Source organism: Marmota marmota, unplaced genomic scaffold (genome assembly GCF_001458135.2).
Source record: "Marmota marmota marmota unplaced genomic scaffold, marMar, whole genome shotgun sequence".
In the NCBI taxonomy this organism is placed as follows: Eukaryota; Metazoa; Chordata; class Mammalia; order Rodentia; family Sciuridae; genus Marmota; species Marmota marmota.
Window position 1 is genome coordinate 5430487 of NW_025999977.1, and position 9130 is coordinate 5439616.

Genomic DNA, 9130 nt, shown 5'->3' on the forward strand with positions numbered 1-9130 from the left:
ATGGTGCGCAGTGAGGTCATTTTGACCAGTCACCTGCTCTTTTTGGCCTTCTTAGAGAAGAGCAGAATGGTGACCCTCATTTTATGAACTTCTGCAATGTATTCAGGAGTCCTAAGTTTTCTTCAGTACAAACATTGGAAATTCAGTTATCCACAGGGTCCAAGCAGCAACCACAAGGGGTGATGTACCCTGAGGGGAGACTGGGTTGAACTGGAGAGCCAGCCATGTCCAGTCCTAAAGAGACAGCCTACTCAGCAACTGACAGTAGTTGACTGGAGGGAATGCTATTTGAAGCTCTGATTTTTTAAGAGGAGTAGGTCACCTTCAGTGGTAGATTTAAGTTGTTTTTAGTCAATCAAAATGTTAAACATTTAGCTGTCGAAAATGCAAACACATATCTGTGGGTTAAAGTCACTGTGAACAGCTCACTTCCTGTATAAGCACACTTATGTGGACAGGGGCAGGGATTAGGGTACAGAGGAGACATTTCAGGCATGATACTGGAGTTATTTTCATAAACTAGAGTAAACCAATTCTTTTTACCCTAGATTACAGGATGACACCTTTTCTTGTTCTAATTTAATTGACACTGTTCGCACACAGTTTCTTCTTCATGGACTCCATTTTCCTGACAACAAAATAGAAGTGAACACTTCCTTGTCTTTGCTTCACATTGAATATTAAAAAATAATGTAGTAGGTACAGACATTCTGGCTGAGAAATGTGCAATGAATCAGGCCACCTGGAGAAGAGGGACAGGCATAACATTTTAGCTACTAATTGATATTATAGATACACTGATTTCTTGCAAAAGGCATTGCCCCATGGGAAAATTACCTAAGTGACATTCTCTTACTTTGAAGCTTGAAATTTTGTAAAGCCAAATGATTGACTTTTTGAAAGAATTATGGACTATTTTCCTGTTGGTGAGCTGGTCAGACTAAGGTAAGATTTTTCGACATTAGTAAAATAAATATTTTTTAAAGCCATTTTTATTTATGTGTATAGATACATAATCATTCCTGTTTACAATGTATGGTTTTAGCATTAAAATTTATGGTATCAATTAACTAGAATATTAGGGTAACTTGTATTTGCCACTAGTAAATTTCATAGGTTAATCATTGTATTAGTCAGTTTTCTGTTTCTGTTAACAAATACCTGAAGTAATCAACTTATGGAGAGAAAAGGTTTTTATGGCTCACAGTTTTAGAGGTTTTGGTGCATGACTACTTTGCCTTGTTGCTTTGGGGCCTTTGGTGAGGGAATTAATTGTAGCAGGATTGTGTGGTAGAAAAAGCCCATTTATCTCATGGCTAGGTGCAAAAGGAGAAGAAGAGACTGGGTCAGACTATCCTCCTTGAGGATAGCCTAGCCCCCAACAACTAGAAGAATGCTCACTAGATCTCATCTCTTAAAGATTCCGCCAAACTGGAGACTAAGCCTTTAACACATGAGCCTATGGGGAACATTCCGGAATCGAACTATATCATCTCTCCTTCTTTATTCCCTCCAAGGGAGTCTACATTGGTTCATTTTGATTGAAATGTGTGTCAATGTATGTGATGTGGGGTGTGGTGTATATGTGAAAGTGTGTGTTCTGTCCCACAAATCAGCTATTGACGTCTACAGGTTCAATGTTATAGTGAAAGTTCATCCAAAGACACCTTCAGGGATGTGACATTTTTTTAAAGATTATCCCTAAATCTCTGTCTTCCTCTTTGTTTGCTGTTTTGGTTTAATGCATCTTCCACTCTCTCACCATCTTCGTTTCTTGTCTCCTTGGACCCTCTTCAAAGCCAAGTATCGATGTAGGAATGATTTGCTTCTTCTTTTCTAGATTTATACATTCATTCAGTCTTCTAACTTGAACCATCATAGGTATTTCCACCACATCTCCACCCCCTGCTTAAGTCTGTCCTCCAAACCCATCCTTCATTTCTTACAATTATGTTTACTCTTTCCTCTTTTAACCCCACCTTATTAGATATTCTTTCCCTTTTTGGATTTTTCTTACTTGTTTCTAACTCAATTTTCTCTCTTGCTCAGACCGGTGTAGTTGCTCTTTTCTTGACCCTGTAGTCACCCCTGAGAAATTAACTAATAGTGTCTCCCTCATCCCTTCTTCCCTCCTCTTTACCCCCTCTCCCCCCCTTTTTTTTTCTCGTTTCTTCCACCTTTCTGCCTTTCTCAGCCATTTCCAAAATGCAGCTTGCAAAGATGTTTACAATATAGTAAAATCAAAGAAATAAAAAAGTGTGACACAAGAAAACTCCAGCATAGAAAATATGATATGAATGAAGAGTGAGGTCAGTACGAAAACCCAAGCCACAGAGCTTGGCTTCCCAGAGACTTTTTTCTTCCTCCCCCGATTCCCTGCTTGACTGGGTGATTTTTCTTCCCTGGAAGAGGTCAGAGAAGGCCTCGAGGGTCAAAAGAGACCGTGATCACTTAGCCATGTTGGAGCCATAGCTAAAGGCTGGGATGAGAACAACTGGCCTTTGCGAGTGTACAAATACCAGGCATTTTATTACCGATACACACACTCTTACCGACAACTGCTTGTCAGGGGGGAAATGCCAGTCATGAGGAACGAGCTGGGTGTCACCTCCCCACTGGATTTAGGTCTCATCACATGGTAACCGGAGGGTGGATCATGCATCATCCCCAATTGATATCATGTTACCTCCCCAGGACTGTGCCTGCCTCTCCCTTTTAGTTTTGCAAAATCCCTGTGAGAAGGTTCCTAAGATACCTTCTGCCCTAACCCATCAGGCTCTGGGCTGGAGGGCCTTTCTGCCCCTGGACTTTTCTGAGACTTGGGAATTCTGCAGTTTCTTGATGGCTGATTCTACTGTTGAGCTTGATTTCCTTACACCTTTCTCCTTCCTCCTTCTGAAAATTTATGCCTGTTCCTGGCATATATCTCCCCTTCCCCACCCCTGTCCTCTGTGAACACTCAGGTGGAAAATTCCCTTAATTTTTTTTTTTTTTACTTCTTCTGGCAATAAATTCCCATTGCCATTTCTGACCTCTTGTTCTTTATGTACTTAAGAAGTCTTATTTATTTCAATATTTCATGTAACTTACCTTATGTTCATTCTCCACCTTGGCTTGTCTGATCATTGCCTTGTATTATCTTGATTTTTATCTGTCACAGTCCAGGCCCTCTGCTACCTGGTAATTTTATACCTTGTCTACATCCTAGATCCTCGCTGCAGACTGATCTTCCTGCCACTGACTTCCTCTCCCCTCCTCTCCTCCTCCTTCTGCACCTTTGGTATTTATTGCCATGCCTTTCTCATTGGCTGGTAATCACGGGTCTGTCTTTCCTATTTCTGCTTCTGCCTTCCATTCCATTGCTTTATTCCACTGTCACTCTTGCCATAATTTTTTCAGCTGCTTAAGACGATACTGACTTGAGATGATTTGCTATTGCCTCTACCCTTGGACTCAGTTATGACACGGAGATCAGGCCCACCCTCCTCATCTTTCTTTCTCCTTGTAGAAAACAGCCAAGTTAATTCAACTTCCTATCCCTCGTGTAAGAAATCACTCCCCAACCATATGGGATAACTTATGGCTGCAAATAAAACTCTCCCAATGTTTTGCTCCTCGCAAGTTTTCACTTCCCAGCACAGCTCGGGTGAGCCCAGGATGTTAAAAACTCTAGGGAGTGCTTATTTTCATGAAAATCCTCTCTCTGCTTTAGAATGTTTCTTTAAATACTTAGCTTTCCCGTAACATTACAGAGTGCTTTCTAAATTTTCTCCTTCACCCCTACTCCTACTCCTGCCTTGTCCTTCTTTGTTAAAAAAGGTAATTTTGAGTTGTCAGCTGAATGTGTTCCCCTCAATTTATGGGAGAGAGGACTTTTCCTAAATAAACACTGACTCTAACTTTGTTCTTGCTCTAATTTATGAATAGAAACTCATATTAAAATTTTTTTAAAAGTCCATTTGATTTGGTTGATTCTCTTGCTGGGGTCTTGTTGAGTATGTGAAGGTGACTTTCAACACTGTTTGCAAAGGCAGTGCTTGGTGTTATCGTGAACAAAGCCTCTCATGGGCCATCTGAGGTTATGTGGATGACCTCATTTTCTCTCAGCGATATCACAGAATTACTATGGAAAAAGAAATAACTAAATACATGTTAGTGGAATATGGATTACCCAGCCAAACTCTATAATTCATTCATTCATTCATTCATTCATTCATTCATCATTCCAAAGCTCTTCTGACTATAGGGACGTGGGTGTCTACATGATCATGTTGACCAAGTTCATGTTCCCACAGTTTAGTAGAAATAATTTTTTTCAATGACACGTTCACGCCCATTTATTGAATCTTGACTTTATCACCATTGAATTTTAAATATATTTCTTGAATTGTGATTTCTTGGAAAGGAGTCAGCAGGTGTGGGTTCTTCTATAGTTCCACTCCTCAGTCATCCCAGCGTAAATGGCCTAATGTTTGGTGCCTGTTTAAGCGATACTGTGAAAATGAGCCAACATGGCCTTAGAAACGAATAAGACAGAGCAGGGAATTAGTCAATACTATTAGTTTAAGTAGATTTACATTTATGCTGAAGATTTTAAAACTTTGCCTGGTAGAATTCCAACCACCGGTCTTTTGAAAGCTCCACTCTCTGGACTTTGCATGCATTTGCAGTATAGGCTCCCTAAGATCGTAACTCTTATCTGTCCTAATGTCTTACAGAGTGTTCTTGAAGGTAGGACCACCCCCCCCCTTTTTTTAACAGCCATTCCTTCCATTTTGTTCTATATGTCAGTTACACACATTCAAAATGATTACTATTATAACAAGATGCTAAATTAAAGATTATCCTTTAAATTAATGTTAATTTAAAGGACACCCTGAATATGTAGAATATACTTTAAATACTTGAATCATCTAGTAAAAGGTGCCTATATGTGCCACATTTTCAGGAATTTGGGGACACTTTCCCTTTCCTCCCTCCTTCCCCCAAGAAATCACTCAGCAACTTCCCATGCTTATTGTAGTTTGTGGTTATTATTATTGTTATTGCAGAAATTACATCATATTTCACAATTCCAGATATAGGCCTGGTATAAGAGTATTCTTAGGAGAAGTAATATAGATTTAAATGTAACCAGGATTAATTGACTGATACTGGATTCTTGCCTGGGCAGATTTTGCATGTGCCTGCTTAGTGGAGAGACACCTTGGTTTCCTGGGAGGTGGGAGAGATAAACACAGAAAGGAGAGTTTTGGTAGATGGGAGACCAAAAACAGATTCCATCATGCAGTTTTGTCTTTGAATTTCCTTGAGCCCTTTCATCTCTGGATCTCAACTACTTTCAAAAGCTACTTTTCAGGGCCCTTCATTCTGCAGATTTCATGGTGTTATCTGTTGACCTGACAGACTAAATGAGAAACAATCCACAAGCAGACTATTCAGAAATTGGCCCAATATTATGGGAGAATCATCAGAAAATAATCCATGCTTTTTTACCCACTTGAGCAGAGAGAGTATCATAGAACCTTGTCCCTCCAGAGGTTTCTATTCCTGCCACTCAAAACAGAATTTTCAGGGAAGGTTGATATTTGGAGAAACCAGGAATTTCCCTTCTTACCTCTAAAGACTAGTGTTTGTTTTTTCTTCAATCATTCAGTTATTGACACTGCAATGGTCCCTAAAAGAAAAAAAATCAAAAAATCCAGTCACATACAAAAATAAGCATTTGTATCTTGCTCAAATATTCATTGGTTGGTTTTGGTTTGGCTGGACTTGGCTTAATCTGTGGTTGATTTCAGGTCTGCTTCATATACCTCTTGTCATTTTGAAAACTGCGGCTCCTGGGAACTATTCCTATGGTCATGGCAGAAACATAAGGGCAAGTCCCCTGTACAAACACATTTCCAGCTGTCTTGCTAACTCCAATAGGCCAAAGCAAGTAACCTGACCAAATTCGAAGTCAAGACATGGGTAGGTAAAGTTTACCTCCAGGCGTCCATGGCAAAAGTGTGGAATGTTTAAGACTATTGCAGGGGATTGGAAAGGTAGTACCAACAGTATATATATTGCAAAGGCTCAGATCACATGACACCGACACTATCAGACCTTATCAAGTAATACATATCAAACAGGTGATTGGGCATACATAAATGTAACTATTAATAAGTATAGCACATATTTTATAATCAACTATAAGACAGCAAGATATGTGATATTATTCCAAGCTCTTTCATACTTAATCTTATTTGAATTTCCTTTTGTGTCTTCTTCTAACCCATTTTTGAGCAATTATTTTAGACTAGGCATATACAAAGTATTTTTATGTATAAAACTTGTTTAATCAATACACCTATTCCCATGAAGATGGTATTATTATCCCCTTTTGAGAAGGCTGAACAGAGAGACCTTATATAACACAGCCAAAGTCACATAAGTAGGAAGAGGAAGAGGTAAACCCTTTTCTGGAGGCTTCAAAAATTTCTTTCTTACCTACAGCACTATGTAGTGCTTCCAGTTTTAGGAAATCAGCAACAGCCCTATACAATGAATATTTCCATTTCCATTTCACAGATCTGTATTAAGAGAAACACAGTAAAATGAACCTCCTGTGCACAGGAGGTGGAGCTAGCATCAGAGCCTGGGTGTCCCGCACCAGGCCCCATAGTCGATTCGGTGTGGGCTTCTGGTGGGATGCCTGGGTTCATTTATTTTTAAACCACAGGTATCTTGTTGGTATCCAGTCCCTTCTTGTGCTGCCTCTTTCTCTCTGAGCTTTTCAGTCCTCACCGAGAGTTAGCTGTTTTATAGATCCCTGGGGAAGATCAGGCTGTGATAAAATTGCATGGCTGCGCTCCCCACCTCTCTGCCAATTTGGGTTTATTTCTGTTCAGACTCAGATTTGGCAGGCTCCCTTGTTGACAGTTACATGCTGAAACCTTTTCAGGTTGTTCCCCAAGCTGGGCCCACAAAAGGAAGTCAAAGTAAAGGATACTCTTGCTGTGTTTAGCAGGAAGAGACTACAAAGCCCAAGAATTCCGAAAGCCAAGACCTCCAGGGCTGGGGATGAGGGTGGGACGGTGGCACAGGGCTGATGTGTGTTTACACAGATTTAGATTCTTATATGAAATGATTTTTTCAGAGCAGTTTTGGAGGGTAGAGTGTCACACAAAACAGACTGGAAGAGTGAAGAAATTGGGAGCAATAATAAGTCGTCTTACTTTACTTGGACTCTGTTTCTGTCCAGCTGTGTATTGACATACTAAGCATATTTCAGTTATAGTTCCTTCTTTTTCTCTGTTCAAAAGCCATGGAATCCAAGGGCCACCTTAACTTGATAAGTATTAGAGCAGCCTTGAATGATAAGGCTCCTGCTGAATACTATATTAATATCTCCTAGGAGCTGAGGGGCAGGCTATAATAGCTCCTTTGCCCTCGCCAAGGGTTATTCTGAACACCAAACCCTCTCTAAGTTGAAGAACCCTCCGCCATCCTCCAAAACCAGAGAAAAGGAGCCAGGATGAGGAAGAAAGAAATCAGGGGCCACCTCTCCCTGGAAGGACTATGGCACCAAGGCACCATGGCCACCAAACTGTTGGATTCTAGTGTTAAGAGGTTGAAAGATACAGAGACATGAGATGAACATAGTATTTAGTGGAGTACTGAAAAAATCAAGCATGAGAGGGAGAAAAGAATTAAGTGGGGAATGAGTTGCAGCTTCTTCTATTGCTTCTTTTATTCTTCTATTGCTGTCCTGGTAATGTTTTATAATTTGCTAATATCGGTATGTTGGTGGGAAGAAATGCAAGCCAGATGAAAACTGGGTGAAGCTCTGAATGTGTGAAGCTCTGAACCAATCATGGGGAGACTGGGTTATTGTCCTGTTTCACCCCAGGCGGTGATGTAGGTTGGGAAGCAAGCCATTCAGTCTCCCTGCACCCTCACCTTCTCATGTGAACAGAACTACGTTCACTGCTGAGGCTGCTTATTGTAAAAAGTTGATTTGAAGATCATGTGAGATAAAATATGTGAAAGCATTTTGTAAGCTGGAAAGTACTATCCAAATATCAGGGTTTATTATTCTTGCTTAATCCTGCCGTTCCCCTGCCTTCCTCACTAACAGAATAGGAAAATGTTGGCCTGGGACAATTTTCACAGTTTGGAAGGAGGAATAAGTTGTTGCCTTTACACCCTTCACTGCTAACATCTGTCACCCTAGCTCTGACAGCTGCTTTGAAGTTTCCACTATGGAAGTAACAAAACAAGGTTGGGTCAGCCTCCAATTCTTACTCTACCATACCCTCAAACCTTATTAAAAAATTAACATCTCCTCTCTCTCCATATGCTTGGAAAGAGGCCACGAAAGAAAAGCTCTTGACAATCTTTTTATCCTATTTTTCATCTGGTTTGGGTTTCATTCCCTCCCCTACCCTGATATTAGCAAATTATAAAACATAACCAGAACATCAATATAAGAAGCCACATTTGCAAGCCCTTCGCCACATAATGCTTTATTCCAGCTCAGGCTAAACTTTGAACTAAACAAATGAATTGTTTCATTTCTCAGTATTCTATCCAGGAAAATTTCCCATTCACTAATATTAATAATAACATATTTTTAAACCTTGACTTAAAATTGCAGTAAGTGCCAAAAGGCTCTAGTTGCTATTTTGTTGAAATAATATCAAGTTTCCTGTGATGCTTTACATAGCTGTCATCTCTGTGATATGATACGTCCATGATTTATTGACCTACTAAAAGTGCTGTCATTGACTTGTCATAATAAACTTTTCTTAAAATATTAAAGCCTAGAATGTTGAGCAATAGCTCAAATCAGTACAGAGGTTCAATCTGGTTGTGGATTTGGATTTAGTGGCCTGAAGTTTGCCTTCTACACCTAAAAAGGAATGATCTGCCTTGACCCCTCCCATTTTTTTACTCCCCCTCCTCCTCCTCTCCCCCTGGATACTTGTTCCCCATCAGGCTGGCAGAAGGCAGGGGACAGCATGTGAGAAACTCTGAACTGACCTCAGTCTTCAACCCTGTGGCCAGTGCTGTGTATGAGGAGACTTTCTGGTCTCAGCAGAGAATTTAAACAATTAAGACTCACCCAAATGATTGGCCATTGTGAACA